General features: G+C 49.5%; 2 pseudogenes; both read right to left on the bottom strand.

The window, feature by feature from the left end:
- The window catches only part of LOC121003521, a 342,146-nt pseudogene that overhangs the window by 218,136 nt on the left and 103,897 nt on the right, over nt 1-20,113 (bottom strand).
- Nucleotides 10,063-10,240, bottom strand: LOC121006665 (annotated as a pseudogene).

Below are 20,113 nucleotides of genomic sequence, written 5' to 3'. Positions count from 1 at the left end.
GGGGTTGAATAAAAACCCTTTTCCTCTTCCCCTTCCCAAACGCTATCGGGATGAGAAATCTCTTTTTCTGATCCTGCATGCCTCTCGATGAAGAAGGAAAGTTTCTTTGACGAAAATTCCTCGGGTCTGAGGGAAACCCCTTCTTTTTATCAGTGGCCTTTTCTAAGATGTCATCCAGGACCGACCCGAACAATCTATCTACTTCATAGGGAATGCCGCACAACTTATTTTTAGATGCAGCGTCACCCGCCCACGACCTAAGCCACACTGCTCTTCTGGTGGCATTTGAGGGGGCTGCTGATCTGGCTGCCAGTTTAACAGTCTACCAGGGTATCCGCTAAAAACTTCGCAGCCTGCTTAAGCATCGGCAAGAAGGCCACAATATCTTCTCTGGGGGTTCCTGCCACTAGGTGTTCCTCTAACTGGCTTATCCAAATTAACATAGATCTGGCCGTGTAAGTGGAAGCTACACTAGGCCTTAGGATGGACATGGAGGCTTCCCAGGATCTTTTCAGTATCGCCTCACCCTTTTTGTCCATAGGGTCCTTTAGCAGACCTAAATCTTCAAAGGGTAGCGCAGACTTTTTTGTAATTTTTGCAACTGGGGCATCTACTTTTGGACACTTATCCCAAAAAGTTGCATCTTCCTCTGCGAAAGGGTATTTTCTTTTTAGGACTCTAGAAACCCCAGGTCTTTTTTCTAGGTCGACCCATTCCTTATTAATTAATCTCGTAATATTGGAGTGAAGGGGAAAGACTCTCTTCCTTTTTTCTCCTATACCCTTGAACATAAGGTCCTGCACCGTCTTCGGTTGTTTGGTATCTTCTAAGTTTAGGGTCGCTCTAATAGTTTTTAACAATGCGTCAGTGTCCTCTATGGAACAAAGCGACCTCCCAGACTCATCCTCTGAGGAATCAGACTCAGACCCGGAGGGAAGTTCCCCTTCATCTAATTTATCTTCCAGACCGTCAGTCTCTAAGGAAGCGGACATCTCGGTCATGGAAGTAGAGGGTCTCTAAGACGTGGAAGCTAATTTTTGATCCACCTATTTCCTCCTTTATCATGTGTCTGATGTTATCCAACAGGGAAGGAGACTCCTCAGAAACAATTTTTTCCAAACACCTTAAACAGAGGCTTTTTTTATACTAAGACGGCAAACCCTTTTTACAGATGGAACATTTTTTGACCCGCTGCGAAGATTCAGCTGATTTCTGAGCCTCCCTAACCTAGGAGATACATAAGAGTGCTTTTTCAGTAAAGGGCCGCCCCAGAAAATATTAAATTAGACCCTCACCCTGGTGCAATAAAAGATTGTTTCTGACCCAAAAAGGTGCACAGATAAGAAAAAGAACAATCGTCTTTAACCTCTCAAGGAGGATGTCTTACCGGGCTGCCAGTTTTAGATGGGTCTGCAGGCCTGCGTATCGTGTCCTCTCCTGGTGCCGACATGCTTGGATCGGCTGCTGCACAGAAGACGTCAAGTTTTATCCCCGCTCGTTGTCTAGGGGAAACTGCGTCATGCTCCTGCGTCCCCGGAGCTCCGCCTGCTCGTGATTCAAAGGCTCACATGACCCGCACGTCCTCTCGCGAGACCTCGCACAGAACGCCGCCCAGGGCTGCCCCCACCGGAGGACTTATGCCTAAGAACCAGGAAGGGCCGCACCGCTCCCCTGCTCCTTGCCCGGAGTTCTTCTTTGCTGACCGGGCGCTGCTCCTGGAAACCCAACGTTCTTCCACAGGAGGATCTCCACGTACTCCCAGAGGGACAGGAAACAACTGGAGCAGGTAAGGGGAGGGGACTATTTAAATATCTCCATGTTGTTTCCTGTCCCTGGGGGAGGCGGGGTATCCTCCTGTTACGTGCCACTGTGGGGGCGTTTGGAAAAAAGGGACTACATAATGGGACCTTTGATAACATGAATCGTGGACCGGATGATGTCTCTCAGGTTACACCAACTGATCCTTTTTTAGGGCTCAGTCCCGACCAATTAGAACCAGGCATGGAGGCAAACGCCACCACAAGTGGAGAAGGAAAGACAAAAATCCAGAGACCTCAACGCCAGAAAGTAGTGAACAAAAAGAGGACACAGTGGTAAATATCTCTTCTACTGTATTGAATGATGCACAACGTTCTGTTTTAGATAAGGGGCTGTCTTTTTGCCCATTTTGATAGATTGGTTTAATATTGAATTTAGGGCTGCAACGATTAATCGATGTAATCGATAATAATTGATAACTGGATTCTTTGTCGACGAATCCAGTTATCGAATAATCGGGCGGGCGGTTTACTTTAAGTCACTGCATCTTTATTTTACCTTACAATCGTGACGCTCCAGTAACAACTCTGCAGGCAGAGCGGAGGACGGCGCAACGTCACTTACTCATGTGACGCGCCTGCTCCGCCTCCTTCATTCATAAAGTGGGCGGAGCAGGTGCATCACGTGAGTAAGTGATGTTACGCCGCCCTTCGCTCTGCCTGTTAGTTGTTACTGGAGCGTCACGATTGTAAGGTAAAATAAAGATGCAGTGAGTGATTAGTCTGCTGTGAGCAGCAGGGCCGGGGCTGTTATGGGTAGGGGGTTCGGTCTATGGCACTGCTATGGGGAGGGGGAAATCTGTGCACTGTTATGGGGAAAGGGAAATCTGTGCACTGTTATGGGGAAAGGGATCTGTGCACTGTTATGGGGAAAGGGATCTGTGCACTGTTATGCCCATAACAGTGCACATATCCCCTTCCCCATAACAGCGCCACCCACAGATCCCCCTCTCCATAACAGCGCCACCCACAGATCCCCCTCTCCATAACAGCGCCACCCACAGATCCCCCTCTCCATAACAGCGCCACCCACATATCCCCCTCTCCATAACAGCGCCACCCACAGATCCCCCTCTTCATAACAGCGCCACCCACAGATCCCCCTCTTCATAACAGCGCCACCCACAGATCCCCCTCTCCATAACAGCGCCACCCCATTTTTCAAGTAAAATCATATAAACCGCTTTGTTTTGTAATTTTGTCGTTTTTCCCCGATTAATCGATTAATCGTAGATGTTAATCGGCAACTAATCGATTATTCAAATAATCGTTAGCTGCAGCCCTAATTCAATTAGACCTATACAGATTTCTGCGGACTATCAAATTAAAGATTTGGTTCTCCACACAACACCAGGTGGGGACAAACAATGATGAGAGACATTCTGAACTGCCTTTACATATACAGGTTTATATTTAAAGAGTAATTTTAATCCTGTGATAGATCATCCAGCAGTGGAAAAAATTTTCTTGGCTGTTAGAAGGGATAGTGAAACATTGAAACATGATTCAGAAAATAATAGTTTGAGATATGGCAACATCACATCGAATGAGATTACTGCGCTTGATTCTCTGGCCTCCGACCACAGTCTCACCATCAGGTCTGCGGACAAGGGTGGTGGGGTTGTGGTCATGGATACCAGGGACTACATACAGGAGATTTATAATCAATTAAATGATACACAGGTGTACAGGAAAGTCACACAAGATCCTAAATTTGGTCTTTTACGGGAATTACGTGATATCTTGAACCAGGCCTTGGAGGCTGGTATTATTGATGCTAAACTTTTTACATATTTATATTGTGATAAACCTTGTACGCCTATACTGTACACCTTACCCAAGATTCATAAGAGTTTGGAGTCCCCTCCTGGGCGACCTATTGTGTCGGGGAGTGGCTCCTTATTTAGCAATATGGCAATTTTTTTAGACAAGCTTTTACGTAACTATGCTGTCTCTTCTAAGTCCTATCTTAAAGATACTGGGGATTTTTTGTCAAAAATTGATGACCATTGTGTACCTGTGGGGGCCACCCTTGTTTCGTTCGACATGTGCAGCTTGTACACGTCGATCGACTATGGGTTGGGCCTTCAGCCTGTACAAAGGTGTTTGACGCGATCTGATTATACTGAGGAATGCCAACAATTCATTTTGACATTATTGAAATGTGTATTAACTAAGAACTATCTTTTATTTCAAGACGATTTCTTTGTACAGTTGCGTGGAAATGCGATGGGGTCCAACATGGCGCCCACGTATGCCAACATCTACATGTCCCACCTTTAGAACTAATTTATTTATGGCAGCCACCACTTCAGACATGTTCTGGGGTGGTGGCGCTATATTGATAACATCTTCTTGGTGTGGACGGGCGACACATTGGGCCTCCTCACGTTCCACGCATACCTTAATGAAATCGACCCTACTGTGAAATTTACTGTCGTTCATTCGACTCAGAAACTACAATTTCTGGATACAGAACTACCAGCAGTGAATAGAGATGTCCCGAACTATTCGCCGGCGAACAGTTCCCGGCGAACATAGCTTGTTCGCGTTCGCCGCGGCGGGCTAACATATGCGATGTTCGGTCCGCCCCCTATTCGTCATCATTGAGTAAACTTTGACACATTCCAGCCAATCAGCAGCAGACCCTCCCACCTCCTGGACAGCATCCATTTTAGATTCATTCGAAAGCTGCATTCTTAGTGAGAGGAGTGACAGTGTAGCTGCTGCTGATTTAATAGGGAAATCGATAGCTAGGCTAGTGTATTCAGTGTCCACTACAATCCTGAAGGACTCATCTGATCTCTGCTGTAAGGACAGCACCCCAAAAAGCCCTTTTTAGGGCTAGAACATCAGTCTGCTTTTTTTTTCCTGTGTAATCCAATTGCAGTTTCCTGCAGGCGTGTGTGTCAGGCTCACAGCGTATACTGTGCCCACTTGCCCAGTGCCACCACTGATATCTGGTGTCACAGTAGCTTGCATTTAAAAAAAACAAAAAACTTTTTTGACTGTAATATAATAGCAGTCAGTTGCCTGCACGTGTGTGTGTGTGTGTGTGTGTGTGTTTAAGGCCCTGCAAGTGCATAGTGTCACCAGCGCAACTCAAATCTGGTGTCACAGTAGATTTCATTTTAAAAAAAAACAATTTTGACTGTGAATAAATAGCAGTCAGTTGCCTGCACGTGTGTGTGTGTTTAAGGCCTTGCAAGTGCATAGTGTCACCAGCGCAACTCATATCTGGTATCACAGTAGCTTGCACGCATAGTACAACTAAACTAATCTAAAAAAAATGACAGGCAGAGGCAGGCCACCGTCGTGGTCGTGGTGCTGTGATTCCCTTTGGCCCTAGAATAATGCCCAGTGTTCAGAGGCCACGTACCCTGAACTCGAAAAGTTCTGAGGACATAGTTGACTGGCTAACACAGGACACCCAATCTTCTACAGCTTCCGCTCGGAACCTTGACGCACCATCCTCCTCCAGCTCAGCTTCGGGCACCTCTCAAGTTACCACTCACCTGCCTGACGCCACCACCAACACTAGCACCACAGCTGCTTCACTTGATCTGTCAGAGGAGTTATTTACACATCAGTTGGAAGAAATGAGTGATGCGCAACCATTATTGCCAGAGGATGTAGATAACAGGGATATGTCTCAGTCAGGCAGCATTATACACATGGACGTACGGTGTGATGATGATGTTGTACCCGCTGCTGCTTCCTTTGCTGAGTTGTCAGATACAAGTGAAGCGGTTGATGATGACGATGTGTCCGTGAATGTCACGTGGGTGCCCGCTCGAAGAGAAGAAGAACAGGGGGAAAGTTCAGATGGGGAGACAGAGAGGAGGAGGAGACGAGTTGGAAGCAGGGGGAGGTCGTCGCAAGGAGCTAGTGGCACAGTCAGACAGCATGCATCGGCACCCGGGGTCAGCCAGACAGCACGCCAATCAACGCATGCTGTTGCCACCACCAGAATGACGTCATTGCAGAGATCAGCAGTGTGGCATTTTTTTTGTGTGTCTGCCTCTGATAACAGCGATGCCATTTGCAACCTGTGCCAAAAGAAACTGAGTCGTGGGAAGTCCAACACCCACCTAGGTACAACTGCTTTGCGAAGGCACATGATCTCAAATCACAAACGCCTATGGGATCAACACATGAGTACAAGCAGCACACAAACTCAAAGCCGCCATCTTCCTCCTGGTCCAGCATCTTCAGCCACGTCAACCACTGCTGTCCTCCTTGCCCCCTCTCAACCATCCGCCACTCCGTCTCTCGCCTTGAGCAGTTCCTGCTCATCTGCCCACAGTCAGGTGTCTGTCAAGGACATGTTGGAGCGTAAGAAGCCAATGTCACAAAGTCACCCCCTTGCCCGGGATCTGACAGCTGGCTTGTCTGAACTCTTAGCCCGCCAGCTTTTACCATACAAGCTGGTGGAGTCTGAGGCCTTCCTAAAATTTGTAGCTATTGGGACACCGCAGTGGAAGGTACCCGGCCGAAATTTCTTTGCACAAAAGGCAATCCCCAACCTGTACTCGATTGTGCAAAAGGAAGTCATGGCATGTCTGGCACACAGTGTTGGGGCAAGGGTCCATCTGACCACTGATACCTGGTCTGCAAAGCACGGTCAGGGCAGGTATATCACCTACACTGCACATTGGGTAAACCTGCTGACGGCTGACAAGCATGTAATGCGTGGCTCTGCAGAGGAGTTGGTGACACCGCCAAGACTTGCAGGCAGGCCTGCTGCCACCTCCTCTACTCCTCCTACTCCATCCTCTTCCATAACCTCCTCGGCTGAGTCCTCTTATGCTGCTGCGTCTTGCTCCACATCAACGGCACCCCCCCCCAGCTCCCCAGGGGCTATTCCACATCCCGGATACGACAGTGTCACGCCGTCTTGGGGTTGACTTGCCTGAAAGCAGAGAGTCACACCGGACCAGCACTCCTGTCCGCCCTGAACGCACAGGTGGATCAGTGGCTGACTCCGCACCAAATGGAGATCGGCAAAGTGGTGTGTGACAACGGAAGCAATTTGTTGGCGGCATTGAATTTGGGCAAGTTGACACATGTGCCGTGCATGGCACATGTGTTGAATCAGATTGTACAATGCTTTGTGCATAAGTACCCAGGCTTACAGGACGTCCTCAAGCAGGCCAAGAAGGTGTGTGGCCATTTCAGGCGTTCCTACACGGCCATGGCGCACTTTTCAGATATCCAGCGGCGAAACAACATGCCAGTGAGGCTCTTGATTTGAGACAGCCCGACACGTTGGAATTCAACACTCCTAATGTTCGATCGCCTGCTCCAAGCAAGAAAAAGCAGTCAACGAGTATTTGTATGACCGAGGACAGCCTCTGCAGAGCTGGGAATTTTTTTGCCACGTTACTGGACGCTCATGCGCAATGCCTGTGGGCTCATGCGTCCTTTTGAGGAGGTGACAAACCTAGTCAGTCGCACCGAAGGCACCATCAGCGACATCATCTCATTTGTTTTCTTCCTGGAGCGTGCCCTGCGAAGAGTGCTGGATCGGGCCGTAGATGAGCGTGAAGAGGAAGAGTTGTGGTCACCATCACCACCAGAAACAGCCTTATCAGCATCGCTTGCTGGACCTGCGGCAACGCTGGAAGAGGAGTGTGAAGAAGAGGAGTCAGAGGAGGAATGTGGCTTTGAGGAGGAGGAGGAGGAAGACCAACCACAGCAGGCATCCCAGGGTGCTCGTTGTCACCTATCTGGTACCCGTGGTGTTGTACGTGGCTGCGGGGGGGGGGAGAAGAACAGACTTTCAGTGAGATCACTGAGGACGAGGAACGGGACATGAGTAGCTCGGCATCCAACCTTGTGCAAATGGGGTCTTTCATGCTGTCGTGCCTGTTGAGGGACCCTCGTATAAAAAGGCTGAAGGAGAACGACCTGTACTGGGTGGCCACGCTACTAGACCCCCGGTATAAGCAGAAAGTGCCTGAAATGTTACCGAATTACCGCAAGTCGGAAAGGATGCAGCAGTTCCAAAATAAATTAAAAAGTATGCTTTACACAGCGTATAAGGGTGATGTCACAGCACAATGGGAATCTAACAGGAATCTACCACGACCACGCCGGCAAGGACAGGACGCTTTACAGACGTGTTGTTGATGGAGGACATGCAGAGCTTTTTAAGTCCTACGCATCGCAACAGCCCTTCTAGGTCCACCCTCAGAGAACGACTCGACCGCCAGGTAGCAGACTACCTTGCCTTAACTGCAGATATCGACACTCTGAGGAGCGATGAACCCCTTGACTACTGGGTGTGCAGGCTTGACCTGTGGCCTGAGCTATCCCAATTTGCGATAGAACTTCTGGCCTGCCCCGCTTCAAGTGTCCTGTCAGAAAGGACCTTCAGTGCAGCAGGAGGTATTGTCACTGAGAAGAGAAGTCGCCTAGGTCAAAAAAGTCTAGATTACCTCACCTTTATTAAGATGAATGAGGCATGGATCTCGAAGGGACTGACAGTGGGCGATACATTTGACTAATAAAGGCCTGGTGATGATGAGATGTGCTGCCTTGGGCTAAAAATGGTCCACACGCTGCTGTATTTGTTCTCTGCATGCCGGATGACTTGCGTGACTTATCTGCCACCAACTAGGGTTCAAGCCAAAATGTTTTAGTGCACTTTCTGCCTGGAAAACATCAATTTTTCTGGCAACAATACCTAATTTTTCAGGCATGTGTATATGCCTAATTTTTCTGGCCTCTGGTGCTGCACTGTGGCTGCAAAAACAAAACAAAACGGCACATACAAGTGTCAATTCCCCTTCGTGATCGTTACCTTGTTGTGGTGAAGGGGCTTGCGCATCACAATGAAGCGACCACCTCTATGGCAATGGCAATGTTGGCACACCCCAGATGATAAGGTCGTTGCTTTATTGTGAACAGACCAAAAGCGATCGGCCGGATAATTTTGCATAGCAAAAACATTAATTTTCTTTGTGATCATCTAAGGCAGCGGTTCTCAACCTAGGGGTCGCGACCCCTTTGGGGGTCGATCGGCCCTTTCCGGGGGGTCGCCTGAGGCTTACTATTGTGGGTCGCCCGCACAATGGCAGCGTCTCCTTATCCTCGCGCACAGGAAGTGATGTCCTATCACTGCCTGTGCTTGAAGGAGCCTGACGTCTGGACGGGTAAGTCGGGCCGCCTGTCTGCTGAGGTCCGAGTTTTTTCGTTAATGACACCGCCGCTGAGCACCACTGCCATCAATGATTTAATTGAGCCTGGCTGAGCCCGGCTAATTTTATTTTAATTATTTGGCTGAGCAAGGCTTAATTTATTTGGGGGGACATGAAGCACCGCTGATTTATTTATTTGGGGGACCCTGAGCACCATTGATTTATTTATTTGGGGGAAACCTGATGCACCACTGATTTATTTATTTGGGGGTACCCTGAGCACCGCTGATTTATTTATTTGGGGGAGACCTGAAGCCCCGCTGATTTATTTATTTGGGGGACCCTGAGCACTTCTGATTTATTTATTTGGGGGGGACTTGAAGCACCACTGATTTATTTATTTGAGGGGTACCCTGAGCACCACTGATTTTTTTATTTTTTTTTGGGGGGGGGTACTGTGAGCACCACTGAGTTATTTATTTGAGGGGTACTGTGCGCACCACTGATTTATTTTTTAGGGGGTATTTGTTGTTTATTATTTATTTTAAAGTTATTTATTTGGTTTACAAATATTTTGTATTTATGCTAAAGTTCTGTGGTTATGAATGAATACTTGTGTATTTGAATTAACATTTGGTGTATTGGTGTCTGTGCGTGTTTTTGGTGGGTCATCAAAACAGTAGTAAAATTAGTTATGACGTAGCAAGGAAAAAAATTTAATGGTTGGGGGTCACCACAACATGAGGAACTGTATTAAGGGGTCACGGCTTTAGAAAGGTTGAGAACCACTGATCTAAGGTGATCATTAAAGCCTACTAGGCCAACAATGGGCCCACACTGCAGAATCATTTTTTTCTGGGTCACTTAACCGTCACTGAACTACCTCAGCACGACCATAGGCTTTGAAAAACCCCCATCGCCTGCAATCTCCCAAACGTGCGCACGAGCACAGTCATCACTACACCAAGATTGACGCATAGAGGAATAAAATTTATGTCATGAGTGTGTCAACTATTGACAACTCTTTGCGGTTGTCTAAAATCTATTCCATACACGTCCCCTGATAGGGATAGTACTACTTAACACACCACTCATATCTGGTGGCACAGTACATTACACGGCGTACGCGCAGTGCCCCAAATTGGAAGTAAGAGGACCGACCAAGCATCTTTTTCCATCTCCCGGTTCCTAAAATCTATTCCATACACCGGCCCCCGATAGGGGACAAAACAGAGATTAAACTGTTAAGAACAGATTTTTTTTAATAAAAAAAAAAAAAAAAAAAAAGAAGAGGACAGCCTCTGCGGTATTTTTTGACCGCGTTACTGAACTCTCATGCACAATGGCTGTAGGCTCATGCGTCCTTTTGCGGAGGTGACAAACCTGGTCAGTCAAACCCAAGGCAACATCATCGACCTCATCCCATATGCGTTTTTTCTGGAGCGTGACCTGCGAAGAGTGCTGGATCAGGCCGTAGATGAGCATGAAGAGGAAGAGTTGTGGTCACCATCACCACCAGAAGCAGCTTTGTCATCGTCGATTGCTAGAACTGCGGCAACGCAGAGAGAGGAGTCTGAAGAAGAGGAGGAAGGTGGCTTTGAGGAGGCGGAAGACCAACCACAGCAGGCGTCCCAGGGGGCTTGTTGTCACCTTTCGGGGACCCTTGGTGTTGTACGTGGCTGGGTGGAGGAAGAGACCTTCAATGACGTCAGTGAGGACAAGCAACGGGACATGGCTAGCTTGGTATCCAACCTTGTGCAAATGGGGAGTTTGCGGTTGTGCAAATGGACTGTTTGCGGTTGTTTGCGGTGCGTTAAACGGGGAGTTTGGTCTGTCACTGTGAAACGGGCGTAACCCTTATACTACCTGATCGATACAACATCATACCTGATGTTTTAAAGCATGTTATTCCAAACAATTTAGGAATGTTAGGTGATTTATGCCCTTTATGGATTAAAACCCGACTCTGCGTCAACTACGTGATTTTCCATGGGAGTTTTGCCATGGATCTCCCTCCGGCATGCCACAGTCCAGGTGTTAGTCCCCTTGAAACAACTTTTCCATCACTATTATGGCCAGAAAGAGTCCCTGTGGGTTTTAAAATTCGCCTGCCTATTGAAGTCTATAGCGGTTCGCCCGGTTCGCGAACATTTGCGAAAATTCGCGTCCGCTGTTCGTGAACGGAAAATTTTATGTTCGCGACATCTCTAGCAGTGAATCGTTGACTGTTGACACGGTCCCGGCTCGCTGTTAGTCATTGTGATCCTTAATGCATTATTGTTCATGTTTACATTTTGCGATCGGGATTATGTGACTGTGATCACAGGACCCTGGTTTGGGTGGTAACTAATACTCAGACATGCGCACATGTATTTACTTCCAGAATCAGCCATCTTTGATGAGGTTACTATAGAGTCCATTTGCGCTTGAGATATCGTGAGATCAATTGGATCTCGCGCATGCGCATTAGCTAAGTGTGGATGCTCCCGGGACCGTGGTGCTCCATCGACACTGATGGTTAATGTAACACTGGTTTTCTAAGTTTTTAATTAACACATCACACATTGGTAACACGTGAATTTTTCCTTATCAATCATATCTGATTATGCACTTTTATTATGTAAAAACAAGATTTTGTGAAACTTACCTGTAAAATCTATTTCTCGCTTGATTCATTGGGGGACACAGACCATGGGTATAGCTGCTTGCTGCCACTAGGAGGCGACACTAGGCTAAAAACGGTTAGCTCCTCCCCCACCAGCTATACCCCCTCCGGCCAGGCGAGAGCCTTCAGTTTGTGCAAAAGCAGTAGGAGAAGCAGAAGGATATAACCACATCAACTAACTCCACGGTCAACGGACCCAAACGGGGGTGGGTGCTGTGTCCCCCAATGAATCAAGCGAGAAACAGGATTTACAGGTGAGTTTCGCTAAATCTCGTTTTCTCACTTATATCATTGGGGGACACAGACCATGGGACATCCTGAAGCAGTCCTTGGGGAGGGAACACAAAACAGAGTGAAGAAGGTAGAGACCCTAATGACAGTCATCACACCGCGGCCTGCAAAACCAGGCGGCACAGAGCAGTCTGCAGAAGCGAGAGTGTGAACCCTGTAAAACTTTGTAAAAGTGTGGAGGGAAGACCAGGTCGCGGCTTTACACAACTGAGCCGCCGACGCCCGGTGGAAGTGAGCCCAGGTGGACCCAAGTGCCCTGGTAGAATGGGCCGTGATTCCCGGAGGGGGCGTCCTGTCCTGAACGCGGTAACATTCTAAAATAGTGGAGCGAATCCACCGGGAGATCGTCACCTTGGAAGCTGCCAACCCCTTCCTAGAACTCTCCAGAAGGACGAACAAGGCGTCCGTCCGCCGAAAGGTAAATCCGCAGAGCCTGCACCACATCCAAGCGGTGCGACAACACCTCCCGCGGATGGGAGGGCCCAGGACAAAGGGACGGAAGGACAATGTCCTCATTGAGGTGAAAAGCCGACACTACCTTAGGTAATTAGGAAGGGACCGGACGGAGGACCACCTTGTCCTGATGAAAGATCAGGAATGGTTCACGGCAGGACAGAGCTGCCAATTCTGAAACCCTCCGAATGGATGTGATGGCCACCAGGAAGGCCACTTTCCAGGACAGCAGGCGGAGGGAAGCCTCCCGCAAGGGTTCGAAAGGGGAAGCCTGCAGAACTCCCAATACCAAGTTGAGATCCCACGGATGAAGCGGAGGATGGTACGGCGGAACGGAGTTGCGCAACGCCCTGAAGGAAGGTCCTAACAGGACCCAGTCCCGCCAAGGATCGCTGAAAGAAAATGGAAAGGGCCGACACTTGGCCCTTCAAGGAGCTTAGCGCCATGCCCAATTCCAGTCCGGACTAAAGGAAGGCCAAAACTACCGGCAGGGAGAAGGATCTGGGAAATAGGTCCCGCTCCTCACAGAAACGAAGGAAGGACTTCCAGGTCCTATAATATATCCTGGAAGAAGTAGGTTTCATTGCCCGAATGAGCGTCCGAACCACTGCATTGGAAAAAACCCGCTGTTTCGAAAGGAAGGTTTCAAGAGCCACGCCGTCAAACGAAGAGTATCTAAACTCGGCTGGAAGACTGGCCATTGCGACAGAAGATCGGGTCTGAGAGGGAGCGGGTACGGAATGTCCCCTAACAGGAGGACAAGATCCGAGTACCATGCCCGGCGCGGCCAGTCCGGAGCGATCAGCAGGGTCTGAACGCCCTCCCACTTGATCCTGCAGAGAATCCGAGGCAGGAGAGACAGCGGCGGAAAGACAGAGGAACGTGAACCCATCCCACGGAGCGCATCCACTCCGCAAGCTGCGGGATCCCTTGCGCGGGCGAAGTAGCACGGAAGCTTGTGATTGAGGCCGGAGGCCATCAGATCCACGTCCAGCCGCCCCAAGCGATGACAGAGTGTCGAACACTTCCAGATGGAGAGACCATTCCCCGGGGTCTATCGTCGTCCGGCTCAGGAAATCTGCCATCCAATTGACAACGCCGGGGATGTGGACCGCCGACCAGGGCCGGAACATGGGCCTCCGCCCACCTGAGAATCCTCGCCGCCTCCTACATGACGTTCGAGCTGCGAGTCCCCCCCCTGATGGTTGACATACGCCACCGTCGTGGCATTGTCCGACTGGACTCGGACATGAAGGCCCCGCAGGAGGGAAGACCAATGGCGCAGTGAGAAGAAAATTGCACGAAGCTCCAAGACATTGACGGACAGTCTGGACTCCGACGGAGACAATACGCCCTGGGCAGTCCGAGTGCCGAAGACTCCTCCCCAATCCTGAAGACTGGCGTCGGTCGTAACGACCGTCCATCTGATTGGAAGGAAAGACTTCCCCATCTCCAGGTGAGTTGGGGAGAGCCACCAATGGAGGTCCGACCGAACCTGTTGAGGAAGGGAAAACCGACGATCCAAGGACACCTGGGACTTGTCCCAGGTCGAGAGGATCGCCCGCTGAAGGGACCGGGTGTGAAATTGAGCGAATGGTACCGGAAGGCCACCATAAAGGCCCAACACCCGCATACAAGTCCGGATGGAGACTGTGCGCTGCCGAAGCAAACGGAGCACCACGCTGCGAAGGTCCTTCACCTTGTCCGCTGGAAGACGCACCTGAGCTGTCCCGGAGTCCAGCAGCATACCGAGAAACCGAATCTGAGTGGACGGGACCAGGGAGGATTTTCGAAGGTTCACTAGCCATCCAAAGTGGGCGAGGGTGTCCAAGATGATCTGCAGACTCTCTTCGCACTGCCAGAACGACGACACTTTGATGAGAATGTCGTCCAGGTACGGAATCAAGGTGATGCCCCTGGAGCAAAGAAGGCCCATAAGCGGAGCAAGCACCTTGGTGAACGCCCTCGGCGCAGTCACCAGACCGAATGGCAGGACGACGAACTGGTAGTGGTCCGAATGGATCGCGAAGTGCAAAAAACGCTGGTGGACGATCGCGATGGGGACGTGCAGGTAAGCCTCCTGGATATCCACGGAAGTTAACCATTCCCCTTGCGCCAAGGAGGCTATTACGGAGCGAATAGACTCCATGCGAAAACGGCGCACTCGAAGGTAACGGTTTAACCTCTTGAGGTCCAATATCGGGCGGACTGCTCCCTCCTTCTTGGGCACCATGAAGAGGTTGAAGTAAAGACCGAAAAACCGCTCCTTCGCCGGAACGGGGGAGATCACTCCCCTGACCAGCAGATCTTGAACCGCTTGAAAGAATGCCCCCGCACGAGACCGCTCCCTGGGGGGACGGGACAGAAAAAAAAAAACTGTTTGGAGGCATGGATTTGAGTTCCAACTTGTAGCCCGAAGTGACCACCTCGAGCGCTCAGGCGTCTGAGATGTGGGCCTGCCAAACCTCCTGAAAATAAAGGAGCCGACCCCCACCCAGGAAGGTTGGGGCGCACCTTCATGCAGGGGATTGCCTGTCAGAGGAAGAGCGCTGAGGCTGCGCTCCGGAACGCCAGGCGGGCTGGGGCTTGAACGAAGGCTTCCGCCATTGTTCCTGGGGGAACTGCTTCACGGTCGAGGGAGCTGCCGGGCCTGTGAAGCTGCAAAAGGACTGGCGAGGTGCGTAAGGACGTGGTCGGAAAGAACGCTTTGGTTTGGGTGCTTTTGCCACCCGTGGCCTCAGAAATGATCTCGTCAAGTTTGGGCCCAAAAAGACGAGACCCAGCGAAAGGAAGGGAGAGAAGGGAACGCTTGGAGGAAGAATCGGCCTGCCAGGCCTTCAACCAGGGTTCCCGCCGAATGGAGACGGCAAAGGCGGAGGATCTCGCGACCATGGAGCCAGCGTCCAGAGCCGCCTCGCAAAGGTACTTCCCCACCTGGGATATCTGGGCCGCCAGAGCCTGGAGTTCTGTGTGGGAAAGGTCAGAGTCTAAATCCTGATGCAAGCGCAGGGCCCATTCAGAAACCGCCTTAGCCACCCACGCAGAAGCGAAAATGGGACGGAGTGCCGAACCAGTGGCAGAAAAAACCGACTTCGCCAGCGATTTGACCCGACGGTCCACTGGGTCCTGCAGAGGAGCCGTCCGCGACCAGAATAGAGGTATTTTTAGCCAGGCGAGCCACCGGCGGGTCCACCTTTGGAGGGGAAGACCACTTACTCACCCAATCCGGGGGGAACGGATAAAGAAGATCCAGACACTTGGGGATCAGGAAACGTGAACCTGGCTGTTCCCACGCTTTAGCGGTGAGAACGGAAAAGTTGTCATGTACCGGGACTGACTTGGGAGTCTTCTTGTTACGCAGGAAAGAAACTCCCTGGTGACTGGAAGAGGGGCCCTCATCTTGAAGTTGAAAAGTGTCCCGGATTGCCGAGACTAGACTGTCCACTAAGCCGGCCATCTGGGACGAGTGGTCCGGATCCAGATCCGTGTCAGACTCGGCGAGTTCTCCTCCGGACGAAGGGTCCCCAACCAACGAGGACGCTCTGGACAGTGAACCGGGGGGAGGAGGAGAAGGCAATGCATGTGAGGAAGAGAGGCGTTCCTGCCTGGGACGCTTGCTGGGATGTCTGCTCCTGGATGATGCGCCCTGGGGGTAGCATGTTGCGCAGGTGACGACGTCTCCACCAAGCGACCCATTAAGGAAAGGGCGGATTGGGAGATCTTAGATAGGTCAGTCACCGCTCGGGACAGGGATTTGGCCCATTCCGGTTCCATACTTGCAGCAGAAGGGTGCACGTCAGTGGACTTCGACTGAGGTGGCACTCTCTGGGTGGTCTGGCATGAAGCACAAAGGGGGTTCGCCTGGCCCCTAGGAAACTTCACGTTGCATGAAGTGCAGGCATAATGGGTAGCCCTGCCAAGGACTTGGAGCGCGGAATCCGCTGGGTCCAACATGACCTGAGACTGGGGCCAGAAAGGGCGAGTGACGTTCCTCTCAGGAGCGATTACATCCGGCTGGAGCAAGCAGAAGGGAAAGCGTGGCGGGAAAATTAGGCTCCGCCCCTCAAGCCGCCTGGCGGAATAGTAAAGAAGGCGCGAGAAGCTCCGCCACCCCTGCTGCCGTGCTACTGCGCTGGTGGGATCCGGAAGTGAAGGGGTGCTGGCCGGCATGATCAAGTGCCGGGCCCGCGTTCCTGTGAACGGGAGATGTCTCCCGGCCAGAACAAGAGAAGGGGGGGAAAGATGACAAGACGCTGGGTGGAGAGAGGAAGCCGCCGCAGAGTAGTTAACCCCCCCGTGCCGGCGTGCCCTGCAGAGGATCCTCAGGTACCCAAGCTGTCCCAGATCGCAAATAGAGAGTCCAGCCCCGAAACACAGACAGGCATACTGCCCATCTGATATGTACCAGCGGTGCCACCTCTTTAGTCCCTGGCACAAGTGACAGGGACTGGGTTGGAGGGCGGAAATAGATGGTCCCATGGCTGGGGGGAGCAGGAGGGTCAAGCCCTCCTGGTCCGCTTTGTCTTCTTGTGGGGGGCAGAGCGGTGGAATAAGCATCACCAGTCAGCCCCACTCCCCCCCCCCCCCCCCCCCGGGGATGCACAGCTCTTAATAGCCCTGGACCCCCAACCTAAAAGAGAAGAAAAATAAAAAAATAAAATTAAAAAATAGGGGTCTGCCTCCTACGACACTAAGCTAAAAACTGAAGGCTCTCGCCTGGCCGGAGGGGGTATAGCTGGCGGGGGAGGAGCTAACAGTTTTTAGCCTAGTGTCGCCTTCTAGTGGCAGAAAGCAGCTAAACCCATAATCTGTGTCCCCCAAATATATAAGCGAAAAAATTTTTTTGCACTAGGCACTTTATTTGTACTAGACATAATTGCACACTGTTGCTGGTTGATATGAACTCATTTAATTGATGGATTTTTTATGAATTGTTATTATTTTTATCTTAATTGGATGATTTAATGTAATGAATTGCCACACCTTTATATATCACTGTTGTAACACATGTCTATATAACTTGAGAAAGACCGCAACAAGCGGTTGAAACGTCGCTGCTATTTGACACTGGGTGAATAAACCACGTTTATTTTTTGATCGTACTGGAGTGCTGCTGGGTTTTTGTATTTTTCTCCATTGAATTGGACCCTGGTGCCGGTTCGCATCGGCCTGATTTTGCACCCTAACGCTAGTGTGCTGCGCCTTCATTTTCCATACTCCTTTGACCAAATATAGCCGTCAAATTTTTACGTTGAGAATTTTGTATGGCCCCCCGAACTATGTTACAAATATACAAATGGCCCTCGGCAGCAAAAAGGTTCCCCACCCCTGCTGTAAGGGGTGCAGTCGTTACTGGGCCTAGGAGCCTGAGGGGGCCCAAAGACCCTTGTGCCACATAAGAAGACACCAGTACTATAGAAAGTTCATACAGGTCAAGTTACATCTCTGGCTGGAGGGAAGGGGTAAGGTCAAGAATTTGGCAAGGGGCAGGGGATGCAGTTTAAATTTTCACCTCAGGCAGCACAAAGGCTATGTGCTTCCCTGCCCCTGGCCACAAAGCACTGAGGGAAGGGGGGGAGGGGTCCAAGCTGAACTCTTGCACCAGGGCACATGAGCCTTTAACTACACCCCTGAATATTATATCATACTCTATGCAAGTAAGGAGGAGGACTTGCATCTACATGTGCTAGAATAGAATCCGTGGTATGATCTTGGTACTGCCATTCTGACAGTAAGGAGACACCAGGAGACTGCAGCCTAGACTACAAAACCTTTGAAGATAATGATGCATCTCCTGATGTTCATGTTCAAGCTGACAATCCAAGCACAACTTTGGTTGACTATTTGTAGTATTGCATGGTCCCGGCCTAAGACCTCTCAGAAAACTGTTGTGCCACTCTTGTGCAACCACAAAAGATCTGCAGCAGTTGACAGAGAAGATCATCTTAAAGGTCTATACAGGCAGAAAATAGTGAGAAGATCCAGACAACATGTAATGTCTATGGTCAGCTGTAATCCTGCCAGCTCCATCTTTCTCATTATACAAGGATAAAACATATAATACTGATGGATAAAACAAGACTGAAGACAAGATCTTCACAGCCTTCTACAGATCATAGGGAACATTTCATGAGACCTTATCTCCATCTACCTGATCATCCTGTGGGACATTGTGATGTTCTTCTGAATCATCCTGTAGAAGAAGAGGACTGGGACATCTCTCCGGTGTTCTTATCTCTTCCTTTACTGTAGGAAACACATCCAGTGACTGAATTCATTCCTTACATACATACATACAGATAATGAGAGGACGTGTGTATTTAGTCATGTCTATTACCTGGTGATATGAGGGGCCGGTGATCCTCCATCATGATGCCCTTATATCCATCTACCTGATCATCCTGTGGGACAAAGTGATGTTCTTCTGAATTATCCTGTGGAAGAAGATGATTGGGACATCTCTCGGGTGTTGTTCTCTCTTCCTTAACTGTAGGTGTTGCAGAATCAGGATTAGATTGGATGGTCAGCCATGTTGTCTTAGGTATACATCTTGGGGCACATTTATTAAGACCTGTGTTTTAGGCTCTAAGCTGGCGGTGGTTCCTCTCCATAACTTCAGGGCTTCCAGCACCAGTTCTAAATGTAAGACGGCTTCCAAGTTATCTTACATTTAGACCTTTTTCTAGACCTGAAACATTTGTAACCTTCCCTGCCCACTCCACGTCGACAATTGTAGACCAGCCCCCCCCCCCCCCCCATTGCACCAAAATCTGCGCCTGAAATATGTCTAATTTAGGCTTATTTCAGAATAGTAGAGGACCCCCCCTTGTGTTTACACCTCAAAAAGGAGCTTAGCTAAAGACTTAATCACCATGAAGTGAATACCGAGTACTTTTAGTACTGACTACTTTTGCTGAGAAAATAGAGGCCTTTAAGTAATCGATTAAAGATGTTATGATGGAATGGTGACCTTTAGAAAGTAGATAATAATTGCACTAAAAGTGGAAGCCTTGGCCAAGTTAAATTTATTTGTCTATTAAAACTAACCATTTGCATGTTTATGATCAGGATCGATCCTCGGTGTTGGACCGGTGATAAATGAAAGAGCCGATCTTGGCTTTATGGACCATAGGGCTCTTTGGAAAGAACAATGGAGATTGGTACTTGAATTGGGAGGATTAATGGAAGGCGTCCAGGAACAAATTATTTATGCAACAAGAGATCGTGATAAGGAACTTTTATCCAAGTAGAAGTTGTTGTCTGTGTAACTTGTGTAGATCTATGGTTACGTATGATAATGATGAAATGATGGAATCTGTGTGTAAACCACTGAAGTCTACGTACAGCGACACACTGAGGAAAACTGGAATAAAATATTAATTATTCCTTTTTTCTCTGAGGTATAAAGGACGGTGTCCAGGACTTATAACAGAGCGCTGCCTTTTACCACGGCTGTAATTCACTTCTATTTACCTCTTATGTCATAATCTGCCTACATTTTACATTGACTTCAATGAGGTCTTGCTGCTCTTCAGATTTCCACCAGAGATTTTAAGCCAAAACCAGGTGAGACTCTAAACACAGAACAGGTACAGAGTTTCCCCTATACCTTATGTCTGTGGAGGCTGAAATCCTGGTTCTAGCTCACAATCACTGATGGAAATCACTGACAAAACACTGATGTGTGAATGAGGCTTAAACAAAAGAATCTTCTGAAGAAGAAATTGCTTCAAGAAGTTTTGTGT

This window comes from Bufo bufo, chromosome 6, assembly GCF_905171765.1.
Source record: "Bufo bufo chromosome 6, aBufBuf1.1, whole genome shotgun sequence".
In the NCBI taxonomy this organism is placed as follows: domain Eukaryota; kingdom Metazoa; phylum Chordata; class Amphibia; order Anura; family Bufonidae; genus Bufo; species Bufo bufo.
The sequence above is the reverse complement of the archived record's forward strand: the minus strand, read 5'-3'. Positions and strand labels throughout refer to the sequence as shown.